Source organism: Colobus angolensis, unplaced genomic scaffold (assembly GCF_000951035.1).
Source record: "Colobus angolensis palliatus isolate OR3802 unplaced genomic scaffold, Cang.pa_1.0 Scaffold258, whole genome shotgun sequence".
In the NCBI taxonomy this organism is placed as follows: domain Eukaryota; kingdom Metazoa; phylum Chordata; class Mammalia; order Primates; family Cercopithecidae; genus Colobus; species Colobus angolensis.
In genome coordinates this window covers 2,277,236-2,301,864 of record NW_012115799.1, presented here as the reverse complement: position 1 = coordinate 2,301,864, position 24,629 = coordinate 2,277,236, and the positions used below count along the sequence as shown (strand labels likewise).

Here is a 24,629-nt window from a genome sequence, read left to right as displayed (position 1 = left end):
AGTGGGCACCAACTTGCCTTATTGGCTATTCTTCTTTCTGAGAAATGTTGATACAAATCTGTTTATAAATTAAAGCTCCCATCTATCTGACTAATATGGCAAGAACAACAAGGCTTTTGTGTCAATTCAATTAAAAGAGAAAAAAATAGAAAAATGTAGACATAAAGTAAAGAATGAGAAAGAGGAGAGGCACTTTAAAATTTCTCAGATATAAATACTACTAGAGACTGACAGCACAGCGATGTTTTTTAGAAATAGAGCTGTAAAAATAAAATCAAAAGAAATCAGACATTTGATAAAGCAGGAGAAAGAGACAATAAAAAGAAAACAGGGGAACAAGTTGCTCCAATGATGGCTATTAATAATTTTTACCCTTAATTTCATAATGTATGATATGATATTAAGCATTTAGAATTATACACGATCAGACTGTGTACATTAATGTATGTTTATATTAGAGGAAACATCAAGAGAAAAAACACGTCACACCTGCATTGCCCACTTGGTTTAGTGTAAGCTGGTCTATAAATACCCCTGATTTTGAAAATATCTTGTTTCCCATGATATGTTGTTTTGAATTCCACGCACACCAGAACGCCACACTGTAGTTGCTACTACCTAGTCTGATTTTCCCTTTGAGAGTTTCTAAATAATTGTACGGTGCAAGACAGCGATTTTTTTCTGAAAGTATCTAAAAACAATCTGTATGTTTACTTAATTCTTTCAACTCATCTAGGTGAGACAAGCCTGGTTTTCAATAGCTGTTATACCCTAATTGTGTATTTGTTCTTTTTAATTAGCATGCCATCAAACTAGATCACGAGGATTACAGCGAATGAGATTTCGTTGTATTTGATATGGTCTGCTTTAAACAGCTTGTCATGTTTATGGAAATCATTTTACTGTCTAGATAGGATATATTAAATATGTAGCTTCTGGGGAACTCTATTACGCCATTGGAGAGAAGAAACATGATGCTAAAAACACAAGAGGTCTATCTGGAGAGACTACATATCTTGCTAGTATCATGGGCTATAATGTCCTCATATATACATATGAAATATATAGACAGATGTTTATTTTTGAGAGATGTGAATATTAGTCTCTTTTAAAAGGCATATTATCAACCCAGCTGTATGTTCGGATTTATAACCAAAGGCAGAGTTCACATAATACATAAATAAGCACTTCTAGGAAAATAGTTGTTCAAGTAGGTTGGTGAACAGTGGTAGCCATTTTAGTCAATCCATCAAGTTAAGAATTCTGTGAAGATGTAGTCATAGGTCCATGCACACTTCAACATTCTACTCACAACACAACAATTGCTTTCTTTGGAAATAAAAGTTATCTATAGATTCAAATAAGGCTATTTCACAGAAGCACTGTAATTCAAAAGGCATGTTTTTGAGTTACGAGATATTATGATTCATCTCTTCAACTCTGAAATATTTGCAAGTATGTCAAATCCAGTAGTGAATATTTTCACTCCTGAAACTTGGCGTTAAGCAACATTAAGGATACATATTGTTGTTCATATGATGTACGGTCCTTTCTAACTGGCTCACAAAATTCTAATTTATCACAGTACAATTAGCCATTACCTTCATTAGGAGATGTTCATTTTGAAATTTTCTATGGGCCTATTAAGTATTTAGAAAGAAAAAAATCTGTCTATGTTATACTGATTGAAATGAATCACTAATAATAAATTTGTATCTTTTACAGGGAGTCTATTTAAAATGGACTATCACGTGTTCATTTATAATCATTTACTCTTCAAAGTACAAGGGTGTATGTGTCATATTTAGGGGTATAAAAGAATGAGGGAACTGGCATTAGTATTTAGAAAATGAAACACTTTTTTTGCATAGCTTAGTTTAATATTAATTTTTTTGTTTGCAATTACGAATAATACAAAAAAGAGATTTTATGTTTCTCAAGAAAAGAGAATATAATAAATAAAAGTTTAAAAATAGTATTCTGTAAATTATACTGCTATAGTTTGGATATGGTTGGTTTGACCCCTCCAAATCTCAAGTTGGAATTTAATCCCCAGTGTGGTGGTATTGGTCAGTGAGATCTAGTGGGACGTGTTTGGGGCATGGGGGCAGATTCCCTCATGAATGACTTGGTGTCTCCCTGGACGTAATGAGTGAGTTCTTGCTCTGTGTGCTTGTGAAATCTGGTTGTTATAATAAAGAGAACCAGGCATCACCTCCAACTTTCTCTTGCTTCCTCTCTCACCATGTGATCACTGCACATGCTGGCTCCCCTTCCTCTTTCACCATGAGTGGAAACAGCCTGAAGCCCTCACCAGATGCAATTGATGGCACCATGTTTCTTGTACAGCTTGCAGAACAATGAGCCAAATAAACCTCTTTACTTTCTGAATTACAGAGCCTTAGGGATTCCTATATAGCAACACAAACCGACTAAGACATACAACTTACAAATTTCATAACAGAAAGCATGATTTCTGTGGCTTACGTTTACATAAGCATATGTATATATACATTATATAATCACGAGTTTGTATCCACACAGGTGTTTTCCCTAGTAATGCCAGTCCTATTCTGAATTTTCAACAAATTCAGACTTACATAGTCTCAAAAAATAATAATAAAATTTATCAAATATGTATGCTCTAAAGATAGATATATGAGTAAGAAATTGCTTTTGATCTTAGACTCATGTTAGAATTAGAAGAAAAAAGAAAAAATAGTATTGCGGTGCTATTGGCTGGCTATTCGGAGAGGCCTTCCAGAGACAATCTTGATAATCATAATTTAGGGGTCCTCAGTTTCACAGGTAATCATTTAGTTTTGTCAGCACAACCAGAAATCACAGCAGGATATACTCAATTGGAATGAATCTGGGTAGCTAAACTCTCAAAACATCAATGCATAAACCAATTTATAAATAGAATTCCTACTTGTCAATTTATAATGAGAAATAGAAGTGCCAAACAAACCAAACATCCTTTATCACTGTGGTCTTTCCCAGTCAGTAAACCAAAATGAAAAATAAAAAATCGCCAAAATACTAATTTTTACTCATAATTTCAGGATCCAGGGTAATTATATAGAAGACATCAATAACGAGTGCCATCTAGTCATCCTACTCTGGAGAATCTATCTCAATCACAGAGATATAATTTCCAGATGGGTCTCTGATACTGGTGGCACTGTCACTTGTTAGTGCCAAAACCCAACCAGCAATTCATTTCAAAACTGTCTTATAAAAAATTCTTACTGACCTCTTAGGGTTTGTGAATGTAGCCTTTTATGAGACAGAGTAATAGGAGCATCAGTAAAGAGTTTGCTGCCATTTCTTTTTTTTTTTTGACCTTTTTACAAAAACAGCTTTATTGGGATATTCACATACTGTAAAATTGCCTTTTTATTAAAGTATATAATCCACAGATTTTAGCACATTTACAAAATTGTGTAACCATCACCACCATCTAATTTCAGGACATTTTCATAACTGTTAAAAGGAACACCATTGACAGTCACACCCTTCTTCCCTCCCCTTATCCCTAGTAACCTAATCGACTTTTTGTTTTTATGAATCTGCCTATTCTGAACATTTTATATAAACAATTATTGAAAATGTGTACTTTTATGAGTGTCTTCTTTGACTTAGAGCAATGTTTTCAGTGTTCTTCCATGTTGTAGTATGTATCAGTACTTCATTCCTTTATATGGCTGATGCAATAGCATGGCAGATGTCAATTAAGGTTCTCTTTTCTCATAAATCTGGACTCAGTTTTCAACTCGTTCTCAGACCAGGCAATCACTACACGTTTATTATAATTGACATTTTAAATGAAATTTGTTTATCTCAGAGTTAGAATTAAGTTTCAGTCATATTATATATTCAAACACTCAAGATCCAATGTCATAAAATTCATCCCGCTTTGTTATGCTGTTTCTGTGATTTTAGACCCAACATTTAGAGAATATTGATTCAGGTGGGTTGCTTGTACTGATGATTGATCCCACCCTCTATATTTAATTTCCTATAATTTCATTCTCAATGGAGGCCTTAGCTTCACATTTTAACGGCAGCTTGTTGTTGCTTTCTACGTAAGAAACTGCATTCAGTTTTATCTGCTATCTTGTAATGTGGCTAACTTACATTTCCATAAACTAACTTACATTTCCCTCCACATTGATCTTACTCTAAACAGTCCTTTCAAGGAACATTGCAGTTAGTAACATGCAAAGAAACAGTTGAATTTCACATAATAGTGTTGGTTGGGAAACTATTTCTTATTTTATTTATTTTTATTTTTCATTTTTTATTTTTGAGATGGAGTCTCGCTCTGTTGCCCAGGCTGGAGTACAGTGGCGCGATCTCGGCTCACTGCAAGCTCCACCTCCCAGGTTCACGCCATTCTCCTGCCTCAGCCTCCCGAGTAGCTGGGACTACAGGCGCCCGCCACTACGCCCGGCTAATTTTTTTGTATTTTTAATAGAGACGGGGTTTCACTGTGTTGGCCAGGATGGTCTCGATCTCCTGACCTCGTGATCCGCCTGCCTCAGCCTCCCAAAGTGCTGAGATTACAGGCGTGAGCCACCACGCCCAGCCAGGAAACTATTTCTTAAGGAAATGCAAGTGAAACAGTATTTGCCATAACAAAATCCAAGGATTCTGGACTTCTTGATGCAATGGCATGTGGCCAAATAAGCCGATTTTACATATGTCATAGAGTGAAGTGACTAAACCTAGATCACTCTTTTCAACACTGATGACAATAAAGTGTAAAATGAAAACTATTTAAAGTGTAAGAAATATCTGCTCTTTGGTACGTAATTTCTTAATTTGGAGTAAATTCTAAGTCCAGGTTTGGTTCTTTAATGCAAAAATAAAACAAATACACTCAGTTGTTCAAGAAAATCTGAAAAGAGGAAGTTACTTCAATGCAAATAATATTTTCTTTGATAATACATATTTGACTAAGACAAATCCATCTTAAAGTTTAAAATGATCTCTGTAAGTTCTAATGTTTCTTGGAAGAGAAGTGTTACATGCTTTCCTTTCCCTAGAAGTAACTGAGATATTTTTGTGCAGTTATCTGTGTTATTTTGGGGGCAGCTATTTGCAAAAGACAGAGGGCTACAGTGGAGAGAACAGCGGCATGGCTCTGCGGGAAAGGGTGTGACTAGAACCGGAACGTGGCTTCTTTCTTCTTCTTTTATTTCAAGACAGTCTCGCTCTGTGGCCTAGGCTGGAGTGCAGTGGTCTGATTTTAGCTCACTGCAACCGCTGGCCTCCCAGGTTCAAGCAATTCTCCTGCCTCAGCCTCCCAAGTAGCTGGGATTACAGGCCAGCGCCACCAGGTGCTTTTTTAGTAGAGACAGGTGTACCATATTGGCCAGGCTGGTCTCAAATTCCTGACCTCAAGTGATCCGCCTGCCCTCAACTTCCCAAATTGTTGGGGTTACAGGCATGAGCCACTGTGCCCAGCTTGGCTTATTTCAATTCATAAGCTAGGCCTGAGTTCCTACATCGGGATTTTATTTATTTAAACTTGCTAATAGTTACTGAAAATTTATGCCCAGCACAGACAAAATGTGGGTGTGTGTGTGTGTGTGTAAACATATATGTTTATATAACATATATACGCATGTTTATATAATATATATACAATATGTGTGTATATATATCTTCTTCAATTTCTATATGAAATGAACAATAATTATTCCCATTCTACAGATGAGAAAACAGAGTTTCACAGCTAGTGAATAGTGGAGCTGAGATTCAAACCTTAGTATCTCTTATTTCACAACCCACGTTCTTATATTTTTACTACCTTCCACCTAAAAACCTAGACCTAGGAAAATGTACTCCTTTCAGAATATTGTTTTCTTGTATCTGTGGAAGCAGTAGATAGCTTTCTCTGATAGAAGTAGAAAATGCAGCTATATATTTTACTAAGAAGAATTCCAGCACAGCATAGAAAAATGTGTAGTCTTGTGAAGATATTGACCCAGGAAAATGGAGAAATGTTTTTCAGGTAAGCCTACAGTCTGGAGAATGGATGCTCAATTGAGGGTATTCTTAGAGGAGATAAATTGTCCTAGATTTAGGCTGACAAGCCATTTAAAAAAGTAGCAGCAAATTCTTCTGCATGTTGTACTTCTATTAAACAAAGAAAGCTTCCTTTAACACTTAAACGATAGGTTCTGTGTGGGGGTGGGGGAAGAGGAAAAGAACCCATTTCGTACTTGGGATAAATTAGGGAAAACCATACCTTCTGAAGTCACAGTAGTGGGAGAAAGGAAAGGCAGCTTTGCCTGGCAGAATGCTACATCGGGGAGTCAGCCACAGAGTGGGAGAAGCAGGCAGCACTACCGTGAGTCTGCGGCAGATCCCAAGGGTTTCACACCTAAACATGGAAGCCTCACCTTGAATAACCAGATGCTGGAAGCACACAATAATTAATGAAACAGCTGAGGGTGCTTTGAGGACTCATTTCCACTTATCCTTCTGGTACAGTTTCAAGCTATTAAAAGGAATGGTGATCTCTCTTTTTTTTTTTCAGGAACGATTATCAAATTCTGGGCATTGCATCACATCAGGAAGGCAATGTGAACTAAGTTGTAAGTAGTAATGAGATGCTGTGAGTCTATTATGAACTGAATACTCCCACAGCTCAAAGGAGGACAGAAAGTAGTGTGAAAAGCCTGACTTTGAACCAAACATAAATATGTGTCTGTGTTCTTTGTATCATGTCACTACATTCCACTTATCAGTCTTATGTATAGGCAGTCATTCCATTTTTCCATTATTTTTGTCATTTTTCCCTTAATGGTTTCCACGATGGCTTGTTTTTAGCTTTTTTTTTTTTTTTTTTTTTGAGACCGAGTCTCGGTGTCCCACGGGGGTTGGAGTGCAGTGCAGTGGCCGGATCTCAGCTCACTGCAAGCTCCGCCTCCCGGGTTTATGCCATGCTCCTGCCTCAGCCTCCCGAGTAGCTGGGACTACAGGCGCCAGCCACCTCGCCCGGCTAGCTTTTTGTATTTTTTAGTAGAGACGGGGTTTCACCATGTTAGCCAGGATGGTCTCGAACTCCTGACCTCGTGATCCGCCCGTCTCGGCCTCCCAAAGTGCTGGGATTACAGGCTTGAGCCACCGTGCCCGGCCTCTTTTTAGCTTTATCTTCGGTTGATATTGCATAATTAACTGCCACAGAGTAAAAATAGTTTCTCTAACAAAAAGGAAGACCCGAAGGAACAAAGATGCCATTTTCATTAATTATCTAAATAAAATGGCATGAAGATACAAAAGGGAAGTTATTTATCTCCTTAAAAAGTTTTCATTTAGTTAGTTATAATTTCATATTGCTCTGTTAATTGATTTCTTAAAGCTTTCCCTAGTGCTCTAGGTGTTTTTCTTTCTTGTGTATTCAAACATACACAATTATATGAGCTCTATCATTTTAAAATGCATTAAAAAAGAAAACAGTTAAGGTAATATGCATTAATTCAGAAAAAAAATAGCCGTATGTCCCTGAAAACCAACAAAGCTATTCACTATTCAATTCAACAATGGAATCGACTACTTTAAGGCTCACTGATTTATCTTGCCTCTTGGAAAAGAGTGTGTACCTCTGCACATCTAGAAATAACTGAACTGTCATTCTTGCCCCTCTGAGTGAAAACAGCTGATCACTGTTTAACCACACAATCACTCTCAACTACTCAATTGTTTCCCTCATTTTCTTTACAATTTCCTTCTGCCTTCTTTATCCTTGGCATCTACCAAAAACATTTCTTTTGAGGGTGAAGAGATTAATTTATTTCCTAAATAGGAAAGAATCTTTAGGTTCGGCATGTGTGTAAGTCAAATATTTTTCACAATGCCATGCTGTCAGGACAAATGTTTTGCCTCTCATCCTGTTGTTAAAGACTGGCTAGGGTGGGGCCTATTGACATTCCTTTGTATTAAAACCTCCCTTCCAGAATTCACAAACAAACAGTTTTGGTGTAATATTTTGCCAGGCAAACCAAGGCCAATTATTAAAATAGTTGATTCTTCCCTTAAACACTAGTTTGCTGTCCCAGAAAGATTATTATTAAAGAATGTGAGTTTCTCAAATTTTTTACAAGATGTATGATGGCCAATAACAATAAGTCATAAATAGAGTTTGGTAATTGGGTAGGTTCTAAATAAAGAGAAATATGACAAATCTCTGTTGTTATTTTCTTGGTTTTGTTTTTTTGTTTTTTTGTTTGTTTGCCTGTTTGTTTTGGTTTTGGTATACTGCTCCCTTGGCTCCATGAAAGAAGATATTCATTAATTAATATCTGTGGATAGAATATTAATATTTATTAACCTATATAAAACTGTTTTAATTTTGTTTCTTTTTTCGCATGTAAATGATGATGAGTTACATGCAAAAAAAAAAAAATACTTTCCCAAGAGCTGGCGAAATAGTATAATTTAACATTTTTATCATATTATCGTAAAATTGCAACTTAATATGAAACTACAGACGGGTGTCTGTATATGAGTGAGAGAATGTGTGTGTGTGTCTGTGTGTTTATGACATACATAAAATCAATGAATTGGTAATCATTATTTAATAACAAGTTCTAAAAAAACTTACAGGAGAGACATAGAAATGAAAGTAGAAATGTTTGGGCATATTTGATCTTAATATTCAAACCAAATGTTTTGTGAATGAAAATGAAAAATAAATGTCTACATTTTTTTCCTCACACTTCTCTCCTTAGGGAATATACTACCTCTTCCAGGAGAGTTCAAAACCAACAAAACAAGGAAGCAAACCCCATTTAATATTTATTTTTAGCTAAGACTTGGCAAAACCAGATGCCAGGAGTAGTTCTACAGTTCTGAATACTAAATGTTCAACAGATGGCTCTCCTTTGATTTTATCCAATCTGGAAATGCCCCAACAGGAAACAAAGATGGTCTTCAGCCTGTCCCCCTTTATAATAAAATATACTTCCCACACATGCTATAAATAGGAAGGTAAGAATTACAATCTGGTTCTATAAAATAATGAAAGTTAAAGGACTGTAACAATATTCTTTATGCAAATAAATATCTCCCCAAACAAGTTTTCATATCCATTTGCAAGTGAAGTATCAAGAGAATAAAAGATGCAAAAAAACAAAAAAAAAAAACCTCAAAGATGTTTTTAAATTCCCACTTTTAGCAATTTCTGGGTGACAACTTTCAACTATCTAGTGCCTGTACAATTTGAAAATGTATATCCATACCCCCACCCCTACTTCCAACTCTCAAAAAAAGCTGCTTGGTTAAACAATAAAACCACAGAAAACTGACAATTTCCACAGCATGAGGATTTCTCCACTGTAAGACTGAAGATGAATCACAATGAAGTTAAAGAATGGTCATAAATTAGCTAACCCAAATACTAGACATTTTATATTCATAGAAATGTAGTGTGTGTTTACTGTTTTCATTATAAACACAAAATACATTTGTGGATAGTATCTAAGTGAGTTGAATCAAAAGTAGCTCTTTTCAAACAGTCAAGCTTTTTTAGCTAAAAAAGTTGATCTCATAGAAGTAAAAAGTAGAACAGAGGATACTAAAGGTTGGGAAGGGGAGAGGGAAGGGAGGAATGGGGAGAGATTTCTTAAAGGATGCAGAAATTACAGATAGGAGGAATGCATTCTAGTGGTCTATTCCACTGTAATATGATTATAGTTAAAAATATACTATATATTTTCAAATAGCTAAAGGGATGATATTGAATGTTCCCAACACAAAGAAATGATGAATGTATGAGATGATGAATATGCTAATTATCCTGATCTGATCACTATTATGTGTATTCAGACCACTATGTACCCCATAAATACGTACAATTACTATGTCAATTTGAAAACTAAAAATTAAACATGTAAAAACAAAAGAATTGTCATGCTAACATAAATTAAAGAACAGCTTTAATTAACATAGCAAACATCCAATAAGCAGTAACTACTGTTCTTGTTTTATTGTTAGTTGTAATCTGCTAGGCATCATATAATCTTGTGTCTGATGAAAAAACATATGCAAATTTTATATTTTAGCACTTTAAAATTTTAGCCAGTGTGGGACAGAAAAAGCAAAACTGAACCAGAGGTCAGAGGTTATCCTAATTGCATTTTTAAAAATCCTTTTCTTTCTGACCTTGGACAAATCCCAAACTTTCTGTTTCAGTTCTTTCACGCATAAAACAATAGTCCTTCCTACTCAGAGAGTTGTTTTCGTACTGCATAACATGTTTGTGAAAATACTTTACATATTAGGTATTAAAATTCCCTCCAGCTGGAGTAAATATTCTTAATTATAGTTTTCTTATGGCACACATCCTATTTGTATTAATTCACTCAAGAAACATTTATTTAGCATTTATTGTGCCTGCCACTATTCCAAGTACTGGGAATACAATGACAGACAACACTGATATGATTTCTGCCTTTGCAAAGCATATAATCCATGAACAATATAATTCATGGCAGATAAGGATAGAAAAGCAGGCAATTACAAAGCAGTAAGAGTTTAGATGGTGAAATATACAGAGTAGGAGCAGTTCAGTAGGTCTGTTTAAGAAAGGCTGAGAAAAACTTGGTACCTATCTGAAAATGGAAAGATGAGACTAATGGAAGGAAAACTGGGAGCGGGGAGCGGGGAGTGCACCACAAACACAACCACTGTGTTTAAGGAAGTGAAACTCTTGCGTGGCTGGTTCTAAAGTATACAAGAAAAGGACTGAGAAATGATCAGACAGAAGTAGGGGACCCACTAAACAGAGCTCTGCAGCCACATCACAAAGTCTGAACTTTGTTTTACGAACAGTGAATTTTCAGCAGGTAAGTGACATGGCCAGATTTTCATTTTTAAAAGTCATTCTAAAAGCAATCACACATAATGGGTTCAATAGGGAAGAACGTGTTAAGAATGGACTAAGAATGGGCACCCTGACAAGACTGAGGCAATAATGCCAGTATTTGAGAGTGGTACATACTCAAGAAAAAGGTAGAAAACATGGCAATAAGAATGGCTAAAGGTGATAAATGTAACATATGTTTTGATGGTAGAATTTTAAAAATGTGGCATTTTATTTGCCTGTGAGTAATAACGGGCATAAAGGAATGGAAAGAATTGGTAAGTAGTCTAATAGACAAGATGACTCTAACGTATCTGTCTCGAACTTCCACGTGGTTGCTATTGTCATTCGCTGTGCTAGAGAAGACAAGAGGAAATACGGGTTTTGGAAAATGTGCGGTCGAATTTCAACATGTTAAGTTTGAAATGTTTGTAGTACTGCGACATGAAACACAGGATAGAGATATGGAATGGAGACAAAGATTTGGGAATCAGCAGCATGCAGTGGAAATTAGTCATGGGGATTTTGACAATTCAACAAAGGAAGCAGCAGAAGAAAGTGTGAAGGACATCATTATGATGTTCAATATGTAAAAATGGACAGATTCCACAAAAATGACTGACATGAAATGACCTGACATATTGGTATCTAATGGGAAAAGTGCAATGCTGTAAGAGCCAAAATTTAAGGAAATGTTCAATAACATCAAATGCTAGGAAAAGGTCAAGTAAAATCAGAATTGAGAAAGGTTCTTAGGAAGAAGACAAGAGTGAAGTTTTAGGTGGAGAAGGCCAACTGAATTCAGAGATGAGAAAATAAAGCTAGGAGTATAAACTTTTTCATAAGAAGCCTGTCTGTAAAGAGAAAAGTTTAGCTGCAGTAGCTGGAGGAATACTTAGAATTGAAGAAAATAATTAAATAATTGCATTGTGCACTCTCTCTCTCTCTCTCTCTCTCTCTCTCTCTCTCTCTCTCTCTGTGTGTGCTTAAGATAGGAAAATCCTTTTTTTTTTTTTTTTTTTTTTAAGATACAGTCTCACTCTGTAGCTCAGGCTGGAGTGCACTGGTGTGATCTCACTGCAACCCCTGCCTCCCAGGTTCAAGTGATTCTCGTGCCTCAGGCTCCAGAGTAGCTGGGATTACAGGTGTGCGACACCATGCCAAGCTAATTCTTGTATTTCTACTAGAGATGGAGTTTTGCCATGTTGGCCAGGCTGGTCTAGAACTCCTGACTTCAGGTGATCCATCCACCTCAGCCTCCCAAAATCCTGGGATTATAGGCATGAGCTACTGCATTGGGCCCTTAACATATTTAAATGCTCATTGTAAATTAATGAGAATTAGAAATTAAATATAATTGATTGAGAGAGGGACAGTTTCTTGAGAAGGCAAAAAGGGATGAAATCCTTTGCACATTGGAAGGATTTGACTTAGAAAGGAACAGAACACCTCCTTAACTGTAGCAGAAAGAGCCAGAGACAGAGATGGAGACAGAGAGACAAAGGCAGAGTGGAAAAAAATGAGTGCAGAAGCAAAAATCTTTGTAGAAATGGTGGCAAGAACTTAAGAAAATTTTATCTGGGCGACTTCTGTTAATCTAAAAGTGACTGCTGAATTTTTGAGTAGAAGAGGGAGCTAGTTTGCAAGGGGAGAAAAGTTGAATTTTAAAAGATCTCCCAATAATAAATAGAGAGAGAATTACTGAGAAACATGAAATATTTCCTATGTACTGAGAATCCAATGGAGATTGAAAGGACAGAGAAAATAAACTTATAGTGAAATCAATCTTTTTGCTTATTTGGCCTTCTTTGGCAGTGTATAGAATTTGTGGTGTAGGAGTAAAGAAAATAAACAGTTGAATTGATACAAATATTGACAAGCAACTGTAACAGAGAGACAAAAGGGAACTGGAATTGAAAGTATTCCCTAGAGCCTACTTGAAGTGATGAACGAAGAAATATAACATGATAGGCAGACAAGTGCTAATAGAAAAGGGCTGTCAGAGGGCAGTAAAGTTTACCGATACCGGATTGCCCTAGACGTGAGTCCAAAGGCCTTTTCGTTTCTTAAATGTTTAACCTGGGAGGAATCCATGTAAAGAAATTAAAAGGGTTTAGCCTCTTCAGGTAACAGTTATGTGCTTGTCATATAATAAATACTCAACAAATGATAACCATCATTATTCCTATTGACAAAGTCAAATTTTTATAGTTAAGATAGAATGTTTAATAGAAACCACATAATTAATATCTGGTTGATATAAGCTTCCCTACCTACAAAATTATATGTGACTTTTCAAAGCAACTGTACTATCTCCTTAAAATAATGAACTTTTCTTGCTTTGGCATGAAAGTATTTTTAGGAGTATGTTAGTATTTTCATTTTCATTTTAAATTTTCTTTGAAAATATTTATTTTTTAAAAGATAACACGAATTATGTTTTCAAAAACAAAGTATCTTACTTTCTAATAATAGATTCTGAAATGTTTAGAGATAAAAAGCAATCGATACTAGAGTCAGTCTTTTGTGTTCTTCCCTGAGCTGCAAATTAACTGCTGACCTTTCCAGGTCCACTCTCTCTTCTTCTCATTCTTGTACCCCCAGAAGGTTGATCCTTAAAGTCATGCATTAACCTGGCCCTCCTTTGCCCGCTGCCTTCCACTTGGCTCCCGCCAGTGAGAGTCACTGGCAGGAGATGAGAGGGCAAGAGCTATCACATCAGATACATCCATTTCTCGAAGGCAGGACCTGCCCTGGCTTAAGCTTCATTTCAGGAAATAGGACAGGGACCTTATAACCCTGAAGTCAGCACATGGCTGACTGTGTCCATTTAGATTTCTGTATATTGCTTGGAATTAGATTCCCAATTATGCTCCGACAATGTTCTGGAAATCTTTTTGTTAACTTTACTACTCCCCCAGGACAGAATCTGCCTTCTTTTAAACAATCACCTGTAACTAGCCCATCTTTATACCATGATCTGCAACTATATTGTGTGTAAGTTCACCCAAGGGTGCTAGTGCATTTCCGGCCCAGTGGAAAAGTAAGAGTTCTATATGCTGCTCTCATTTTCTGAACGGAGTAATATTAAAGTAAAATAATACAGGGCATTTTCAAGGGGGGAGAACTGTCCAGTTAGGCTAAAGTATAGACAGGGATATGGAAATAGAAGGTAAAAAGATTAGGACTCTAAGTGGGATCCAAAACATTGGGGGAATATCTGAATTATACTGTTACACAGTTAAACATAAATGTTGTATATTAAATTCTAAATATACAAAATACAGCATGTTCAAAATGAATTAATCATTTTTGTAACAGACATCGTGTGTGTATGTGTGTGTGTGTATGTGCGCGCGCGTGTGTGCGTGGGCGCGTAAGACAACATAAATAATTGAAGCCTTCATTCAAAAAACTTTTGAAAGAATTTCTAAAATCTGGAATCCCACTGGGAGAATGTGTCTTAGAGGTAGAGACAGGTAACCCTAGCATTTTAATAAATTTCCATTTCAACAGCTCTCAAGTACCTAAGTGGTTTTGGTAGCTGGATCCAGGGAGCATGAAGAGATTTCAATAGAAAGTTTAAATAAAAGACAAGGGAATTCTGAGTGTAGTGGGAAAAGGATAGTCAAAGGAAGAAGAGTGGTGGCCCGTGCAGGTGGATTTCTATTATATGATCAAGTATTTTTGTTATTTATTGATTTATTTATTTTGAGATGGAGTCTTGCTGCAACGCCCAGGCTGGAGTGCAATGGCACAATCTTGGCTCACTGCAACCTCAGCCTCCTGGATTCCAATGATTCTCTTGCCTCAGCCTCCCAAGCAGCTGGGACTACAGGCCAGTGCCACCAGGCCCGGCTAATTTTCGTATTTTTAGCAGAGATGGAGTTTCACCATGTTGGCCAGGCTGGTCTCGCACTCCTGACCTCAAGTGATCTGCCCGCCTGAGCCTCCCAAAGTGCTGGGATTACAGGCATGAGCCACTGCACCTGGGCTGATAAAATCTTCTTGAGTTTCATGATGGACACCAAACTGACAGCTACAAAAAATATCAATCATTACAACTATATTTTTATCCTTTACCCCTTAGCAAAGTGTAAACTCAAGGGCAAGGATTCAACACCTTTAAGATTATAACTATTCTTGGTTAAGGCTCAATAAACACTTGCTAAATGAGATATAGAGTCTGAAAATCATCTACCTGGACTCTTAGCCTTTAATGAGTTTCTTGTATATCCATTATTCCATCTTACTTACTGAAAAGATCTGCATCAATTATGTAGCTCATCATAAGTTTCACGTTAATACCTAAGAAAATAAGCCAATCATCCTTTTAATTATTATGAATTGCTGATAGACATAGAGAAGAAATGGTTTCACAGATGATTTCAGGGAAACCAGAAAAAGTACCTCAGATACTTGAAATTACAAATCATAATTAGGAAAGCCTCATCATATCTTCAGCAGAATTTCATTCTAGGACTTATAGATGTCATGCGCTCTCTAAATTAAAAAAAGATACACACACACACACACACACACACACATACATATGCATATATAATTCCATGAGACTTATCATGAAAGGACCTTTTAAGAAAGAAAGAAATTAGTTTCCTATTCTATCCTGAGTCCTGAGTTTTGGTTTCCTCTTATGTAGGCAAAAGGAGTTATCAGGATTCATTGAAATAACATTTATAAAATACCTGACACATGATTATTTCAAAAAAAATGCAATTTGTTCTTGACCATGACACCCATCAGCCTCAGTAACTTACCTGGGCTGTACTGCAGCAAGGCTTCACAGACAGTCCCCATTACTTCAGTCAAACCCAAATTTCTTCCTCATCTGTTACCTATTTCAGCATAATTCATCATAAAAACACACGTGCTCTCCCTGCTGATCGTGTCCGGCTAACCTCGCAAACCCCAACCCCTTCTACAAAACAACTCCTTTCCTTCCTAGGCATGGTTAGGTACTTCCACTTTTGGATACCTAGTTTTACCATCCTGACTAAACCATTAAATAAACTCACAAAAGCAAACCTAGCTAACTCTCTTTTTGGACTCAGCCTGAAAGAAATCAGGCACATTCCTCAGTCCTGGGCCCAGCAAATACATTCAGCTTGACACCATATATCTCTCAATTTCCTGGGCCCAGTGCAAACACGGCCCAGTGCAAATACATTTCTCCATATATCTCAGCTTGGGAAATCCTGGGAAATCCCCGATAAGGGCGCCGCCGTTTGTAGTTTTACTGAAAGCACGGGAACAATAGATAACTGCTAAATGTATAACTTAATATGTTAACCAATTGTAATGCTGTAACCTAAAGAATTCCCTTTTTCCCTGTTCCTCTGTAACCTTACAAGTCCTATTTTCATCGGGCTATAAAAAGCGAGCGCACGCATTGTTCGGGGCCCTCTTGTATGTTGTGGAACGGAGGGACCAAGTTCGAACTTGCATTAAAGATCCTTGCCGCTTGGCTTTGACTCTGGACTCTGGTGGTCTTCTTCGGGGAATAAACGGTCTGGGCATAACAAGCCCACCTGAACCCAGGTGAAATAAACAGCTTTATTGCTCACACAAAGCCTATTTGGTGGTTTCTTCATGTGGACGCGCATGACATCTGGTGCTGAAGACCCAGACAGGAGGATTCCTTCGGGAGACTGGTCGATGTCCTCACCCTCACTCCCTGAGGAGATGCACTAAGACCTCAGGTCCTCAGACCAACCAGCCCAAGGAACATCTCGCCAATTTCAAATTGGGTAAGCTGTCTTTTCACTCTCTTCTCCAGCCTGTCTCGCTACTCTTCAATCTCCCTCTCTCACTACCCTTCAATCTCCCTGTCATTCCAATTTCAGTTCTTTTTCAACTGTCTAGTAGAGACAAAGGAGACACATTTAATCCGTGGACCCAAAACTCTGGCACCAGTCATGAACTCAGGAAGACAGTCTTCACTTGGTGTTTAATCACTGCAGGGACACCTGCCTGATTATTCACCCATATTCCCTTGGTGTCTGATCACTGCAGGGATGCCTGCCTTGGTCATTCACCCACATTCCCTTGGTGGCAAGTCAATTGTGGGGATGCCTGCTTTGGCTGCTCACCCACATTGCAGCTCAGGGCTGCTCACCACCCCCTTTCTCTTTGTCTCTACCCTCTCTTTTCTCTGAGCTTGCCTCCTTCACTATGGGCAACCTTCCACCCTCCATACCTCCTTCTCCCTTGGCCTGTGTTCTCAAGAACTTAAAATCTCTTCAACTCACACATGACCTAAAACCTAAATGCCGTATTTTCTTCTGCAATACTGCTTGACCCCAATACAAATTTGACAATGGTTCCAAATAGCCAGAAAAGAGCACTTTCGATTTCTCCACCCTACAAGATCTAGATAATTCTTGTCGTAAAATGGGCAAATGGTCTGAGGTGCCTGACGTGCAGGTATTCTTTTACATTTCGGTCCCTTTTTAATCTCTGTTCCCAATGTGACTCGTCCCAAATCTTTCTTCTTTCTTTCCTGTCTGTTCCTTCAGTCTCTACCCAAGATCTGAGTCCTGTGAATCCTCCTTTTCTACAGACCTGTCTAACTCTCCCCTGCTCCCCAGGCTGCTCCTCACCAGGCCAAGCCAGGTCCCAATTCTTCCTCAGCCTCCGCTCCCCCGACGAGGCTTCACGGACAGCCCCCGTTACTTCAGTCAAGCCCAAATTTCTTCCTCATCCATTACCTATCTCGTCATAATTCTTCATGAAAACACACTTGCTCTCTCTGCTGATCGTGTCTGGCTGATCTCCCAAACCCCAACCCCTTCTATAAAACAACTCCTTTCTTTCCTAGGCATGGTTAGGTACTTCCGTCTTTGGATACCTAGTTTTACCATCCTGACTAAACCATGATATAAACACACAAAAGCAAACCTAGCTGACTCTCTTTTTGGACTCAGTCCACCTGCACCCATGTGATTAAAAAGCTTTATTGCTCACACAAAGCCTGTTTGGTGGTCTCTTCATATGGACGTGCCTGACAGTTCTTACATTTACTATGGCTTTCTCACCTAATCTCATTTTTGCCTCACAAGATTATTTTGAGAAAAAACATGGCATAATGTTTGCAAAAGCTTTTTGTAAATCGTAAGTTACTAAACAGATATCAATGAATATTTTCAGTAAAGTTACTACACTACTATTCCCTACATTTCAATGTCTCCCAATTTGTCATTAATCTTTTTTTGTATTGATTATTTCAAGAGCATTGCTGGGGGGACGTGCTTTACTTTACAATGCTTAATGCTTAGTGAATAGTCTGGAAATGTTGATGGCTGTTGTGATACCTCACTTCTTATCTTTTTTGGCTTAAAAGAATTTAAATGAGACACACAGCAAAGGAGATGCAGCATAGAATAATTCACTGCAAAAGGAAAAGAATATTTTGAAAGTTAGGTGCAGAATAGACAGTACACCCTGAAGCAGAGGATTCAGGGTGAGCTGTCTGTAAGGTGAGGCAACATTAATTATTGCTGGAGAAACTCCCTTTATGGGAGTTTTACATGATTATTCAAGAAGAGATGGCAAGAAGTGTTACTAGTAAGCATGTTCTGGGTGGTCTTCTGGGTGCACACGTGCAGTAGCTGTACATGCTTGCTCATACGTGGCATGTTTCATTAGCATCTTAAATCTCTACCCAGGGGTGTGTCTTTTACTATTACAATAAGCAAAAGGTCGGTTTGAGGAAAGGTGAAATGAAAAGGCATATGCTTTCTAGAAGGGAAAGTCCCTACTGAAGATAGCTTTGCTTGAATGAGCTCAATTACAATGAGAATGCTAAGGTTTATTATGTATGATGTATGGTCACTACAGTTGCTGCCTCCAGAAAACATGATCATTTCTTTGACTACCTCTCCTACCTCAGTAAGTCATGTGTTACAAGCTAGATTGTGTTCTCTCAAAATTTGTATGCTGAAGTCCTAATCCCTATTTCCTCAAAATATAATCATATTTCGAGAAAATATCTTTTAGGAGGTGATTAAGTTAAAATAAGATTGTAAGAAGGAGTCTTAATCCAATCTGCCTGGTGTCCTTATAAGAAGAAATAGAAAGCCTGAGTAGACCAATAACAACAACAAAAAAAGAAACCGTAGCAGTAAACAGCTTGCAACAAAGAAAAGTCCAGAACCAGAAAGCTGCATGGCTGAATTCTACCAAACATTTAAAGAACTAGAATCAATCCTTCTCAAACTCTTCCAAAGAACTGAAGAGGTGGGAATACTACTTCCAAACTCATTTTACAAGCCCATCATTACCATGATACCAAAGCCAGACAAAACACTACCAGAAAAGAAAACTACAGGCCAATATTACTAATGAATAAAGGTGCAAAAATCCTCAACAGAATACTAGCAAATTATTTTCAACTGTAAATTTAGAAGATCTTTCACCACAATTAACTGGGATTTATCCCTGGGATACAAAGATGGTTCAACTTACCCAAATCAATAACTGTGATTCACTACATTAATGGAATAAAGGACAAAAACTATATGATTATCTCAATAGATACAGAAAAAGCATTTGACAAAATTCAACATCCTATCATGAGAAAATTTCTCAACAAATTAGGTATAGAAGGAAAATTTCCTCACAGACCATTTATGAAAAGCACACAGCTAACATCATAATCAATAGTGAATATTTGAAAACGTTTCTTCTAAGATTCAGTGCAAGACAAGGATGCCCATTTTCACCTCTTCTATTCAACATACAACCCATGTGGTCTGTGGGTTTTGGGGTACACACTGTGAAAAAGTACCTACCTGCAACCATTGCATATTGAGTTCATGTTGTTTCAAAAAGTTCCAGAAAGAAGCTCAGCCCCAGAACAACAAAAAACAGTCAGAGCCAGAGATGCCTGATTTGGAGATGAACTTTGGCAAATTCTCACCACCAACCATGCTAAAAACCCCACCCCGGGAGGAATTTATTGTCAATTTTTATACACATGACATATGAAAAAGCAAGATCAGCAACTGTGCCTGTGCTGCCGCTGCTCCACCTCTACATGCAATGACTCTGATAACCAGCCTCATGAAAGGCTCTTTTCACCTCTCTTCTGGGAGGCACTGCTTTGAGAACTATCCGCAACGTTTCCTTTACTTGTTGCAAATAATGAAACCCCATGTTAAATCCACCCTGGTTGTGGTCATTAGACTGTCACCCAAGCGATCAAACAAACCTTGTCTTTGGCTGGTTGGTGCCCTAGGGGACTGAGAGACATATCCCTTGTGGTCAGTGGTAATCCAGATCTGGCTAACAAACAGCAAAATTAAATGTGAAGATCAATTTTTTTCCAAAAAGATGGGTTTAAGGTCTATAGGTGTGTGTGGTGGGCGAGATATTTCTCAAAACCAGAAGGGACCCAATAATGCCCAGAAACCCTCAACCTTGACAGGCTGGGGCAATTTTAACTTAGGAGAATAGGCTCTTACTACCTGGATACATTCTGGGTATATTTTCAGATATGTTTTTAAAAGAAGGGGCAGCTACTGTGCCTGATGCCTGGGTAAGTAGTTGGGCAGCACAGTTGGAGTTTGTGGGGAGCACACAGGGCTGCATTAGGGCCCCACCAGCCCTCACGCATCTGCTTATTTTTCTTTTACACATCAGAGAAGTAACGATCGCATATCAGCATAGCCAACACCTCATTACTTGAACACCTTGGGACCTATCATCAGCCCTGAACGAGAACACAAAGGTATCAGGAAGCCAACTTCTCTCCTGGAGAAAAGCCCATTAGGGTGCATTCACTAACGCTGGAAGGTCTTTGAGTATTCCCCAATGACTGGAAAGCAGATGATTTTCTTCTGCAAAATAGCCTGGCTGCAGGGTGCCCTAGCCAGGAACCATGATGGAAGATCAGGTCATTTAATTACCATACCATTCTACAGCTAGATCTTTTCTGTAAGGGATAAGAGAAATGGGATATGATACCCTATGTCCAGTGTTTTATGGCCCTGTACCAGAAGGGATCCTACAGATGTAGTGCAGACTTTGCACTATCTAGGTGGGACCACCCAAATCTCCCACTAAACTGCCAGAGAAAGTGCTCCCAATCCTAGAGAGCCCCCTAGATGAGGAGGACTTTCTCGGCTCCATAAAGCTCAGGAACCAAAAGGACAGAGAGAGGAAGGCTGTCATCCCAACCACCTGGGCCTTCCCCACCTCTACAAGAAAAGTCACTTCCCCAACCAAAGTGTCGGGGACTTCCTATTTCCACTCCCAGCATCAAGCCTCCTCTCCCAGTTAGCGCAACCCTGAGTGAAAACTCTTAGAAGCTAGGAGGCAGATGCTTCTCTTTCGACAGTTTCTGAATGGGGATGGACATTTAATCTGAGTGCATATGTCTTTTCTGCTCTTAACCATTTAGGCAACCTCAGTCTCCCAGTCCCCTCTAACGTGAAACTTGACCTGTACAAGCCAAGAGACTGGGTATACATCAAGAACTGAACGACTGGCCCCACCCTGGACCAGCTCAGCCTGCATGACAAGACCTGGCCAAATGCTTCTAGGTATTCATTCTTCTCTTAAACTTCAGAGAGTAACACCTTGGATTCATCACTCAAGAGAGAAGAAAGCCCAGGAGCCCCTAGAGGAACCCTCCCCAGCATACACTTGTGAACCTGTCAGGGATATCAAATTGGTTTTCAGAAGAAAAGGCTCATATAACTAAAATGTGCCCTTGCCATTCTCTCGACATACTAGGTATCTTCTCATCCTTGTAGGAAACCCTATGCTTACCACTCTCTTTCACTCTGTTAGGTCCTCAATTGGTGGTAAAGCCCTCCATACAACACCTTAAAATGAACCCTGTCTTTTCCTTCTTGGACCTCTTAGTTCCCATGGCCAGTGGTCTCTGGGAGGCCAGTGCAATAGTAAATTTCTCCCATGTTATAGCTGGTAGAGATAATCTGTCTGAATGTTAAATATGCCATGCGTATCCCCAGACTCAGACGGGGTAGCCTGTTGCTTACCCTTTGCAGAGGAACATTAACATCACGGTGGAAAGAAGGGGATCCAAAATCTCACCTGAACCTATCTCAGCATAAAGGGGCCCTTCCCCATCTGTGGGTTGTGTAGACCTCACCCCTAAGGGCAATGTCATCATGAAAATAGACCTCATTTATTTAAATTGTTCAGAAAAAGGAGAAAAACACCAAATGCATTCAGAACAAGAAGGTAATGGAGGCAAGTCTGACATCTACCCCCCTTGCCTTTAACCTCACTAAACCTTGCAATCTAAACACCACCCATTGGTGTGCCCTCACAGACAGCTATGGGTACTCGATAGACCGTCACACCAAATGTCACAATCAATGTAAAATTTGGTAAGAGGTAAACAACTCCCTGCATATTGGAGACTATCATATAGCACTCCTCCAGCTGCGGGAAGAGCTCCATTGGAAAAGTGAATCTTAGTGGAGATTTTGCTTTTACTTAGAGGAGATTTATGGAGAACCCTTATCTTCTCAATGTTATGAGACTACCTCTCCCCTTTGGGGTCCCTGATTACTTGGCTGGTTAAACCGTTTCCTCCTCGCCACAATTTGCAGTGGATTACTCTATTGTAGATAATGTAATATACCTAGGAAAGTGCACTGTGAGCCTACAGGGACTCATCTGGATAACAGTCCATAATGAAACCAACCACCATAATAGACCCAAAAGGACTGTTGGACTAATCTTGTCAGGCACCAGACTTGCTGTAGGGCTGGCTGCCCCTTGGGGGGTTTGCATGCCATGAGATCACCCTAAAAAAATGTCACCCTATCATCCAACACTTTGGCAGCTAACACAGGGAGGCTCTCCAAAATGTGCATATTTCTCCAAATTCAATAGTCAGTTTAGGGTTGGACAATCAATTGGCCTTAAACTATTTACTAAAAGAACAGGGAGGGGTATGTGCAGTCATCAATACCTTCTGTTGCACATGGGTAAGCACCTCTGGGAAAACAGAGGTTAACATAAAATAAATATTCAGACACACAGAATGGCTGCATTCCTTCAACCAGAAGGGTAGCTCAAGCAACAAGGTTTGCAAGACAGTCAAGTCCACTATACCTCACCTCACCTGGGTTCTTCCTCTGTTGGGGATTCCAGTGACCATTGTTCCCCTGTTACTTTTTGGTCTTTGTATATTTAAAGTGATAGTAAACTCTGTGTCTTACAGACTTCAACAGTTTCATCTCTAGCTTGTATTACAACAAAAATATCAGCCCCTTTGAACAACTCCAGGGGACCCCAACACTTATTTGAACTCAGTAGCCCAAAAGTTTCACTCTTCTAACTTTAGGAGGACTCAATGCCCCTGGTCTACATCAAGTAGTTACAGAGCAATGACCTCCAGCTCTAAGAATGAGGAGTAGAATGTCTCAAGGGGGATTTGTAACCCATAGTCCCTGGGTTTTCTGGTATACACTGTGAAAAAAGTGCCTACTTGTAACTGTTGCACCTTGAGTTCTTGTTTCAAAAAGTTCCAGGAAGAAGCTCTGCCCCAGAAAACCAGTTGGATCCATATATGCCTGAATTGGAGATGAACTTTGGTGACCTCTTCTCATTAGTATACTAAAAACCTCACCCAGAGAGGTGTCTATTCACCATTTTCTATGCATAGATGTGGAAGTGTGATCAGCAACTGCTCCTGTGCTGCCTTTACTCCACGTCTACATGCAATGACTCAGCTAATCAGTCTAATAAAAGCCCTGTTTTCACCTTTCTTTGGAGAGTCACTGCTTTGGGAACTTTCCTAGTGTTCTCTGTACTTGTTAAAAGTAATAAAATCCCCTTGTTAAACCTTTCTTGGTTGTGGTCATTAGACTGTCACCTGCCAAGCAATCAAACTCACCCGTTGTGCGGCTATCAAATATAGTACTGAAAGTACTAGCAAGAGCGATCAGACGGTAAAAAGAAATAAAGGATATTCAAATCAGAAAATAAGTACAACTATCCCTATTTGCAGAAGACATGATCCTATACATAGAAAACCCTAAAGACAGCACCAAAACCTTAAGAATGAATTAATGAGTTCAGTCAAGTTGCAGGATGCAAAATCAACATACAAAAATCAGCTGCATGTCTTTAAGTCAATAAAGACTTATGCAAAAAATAAGTCAAGAAAACAATCCCATTTATGACAACATTGGAAACAATAATTAATACTTAGGAATAAATTCCTAAATAATAATACTTAGGAATAAATTTAATTAAGGAGTTGAAGAATGTGTACACTGAAAACTGTAAAACATTGGTGAAAGAAATTGGAGAAGACACAAATACGTGGGAAGATACTCCATGTTCATGGATTAGGAAAACTAATATTGTTAAAATGTCCATACTATACAAAGTGGCATACAGATTCAATGCAATCTCTAAAAAATTCCAATGGCATTTTTCACTTAAACAAACAAATGAAAACCTCTAAAATTTATAGGGAACCACAAAATACCTCAAGTAGTCAAAGCAATATTGATAAAGAAAAACAAAGTTGGAGACATCATATGTCCTAATTTTAAATTATATTACTAGCCAGGAATGGTAGCTCATGCCTGTAATCCCAGCACTTTGGGAGGTCGAGGCAGGCGGATCACAAGGTTAGGAGATCGAGATTATCCTAGCCAACATGGTGAAACCCCGTCTCTACTAAAAATACAAAAATTAGCTGGGTGTGGTGGCATGCACCTGTAGTCTCAGCTACTCAGGAGGC

General features: G+C 38.5%; 1 protein-coding gene across 2 annotated transcripts in view; it reads right to left on the bottom strand.

Annotated features, from left to right (window-relative positions):
- Positions 1-24,629, bottom strand: part of MDGA2 (MAM domain containing glycosylphosphatidylinositol anchor 2) — an 825,087-nt gene that overhangs the window by 483,890 nt on the left and 316,568 nt on the right. The window contains exon 1 of one of the 2 annotated variants that reach the window (XM_011947065.1): positions 6,414-6,559. The exons of the other annotated variant lie outside the window; for it this stretch is intronic. The gene's annotated coding sequence lies outside the window, so the exon portion shown is untranslated. Of the gene's footprint in view, positions 1-6,413; positions 6,560-24,629 lie in introns of those variants that run through there. 2 annotated transcript variants of the gene reach the window in all.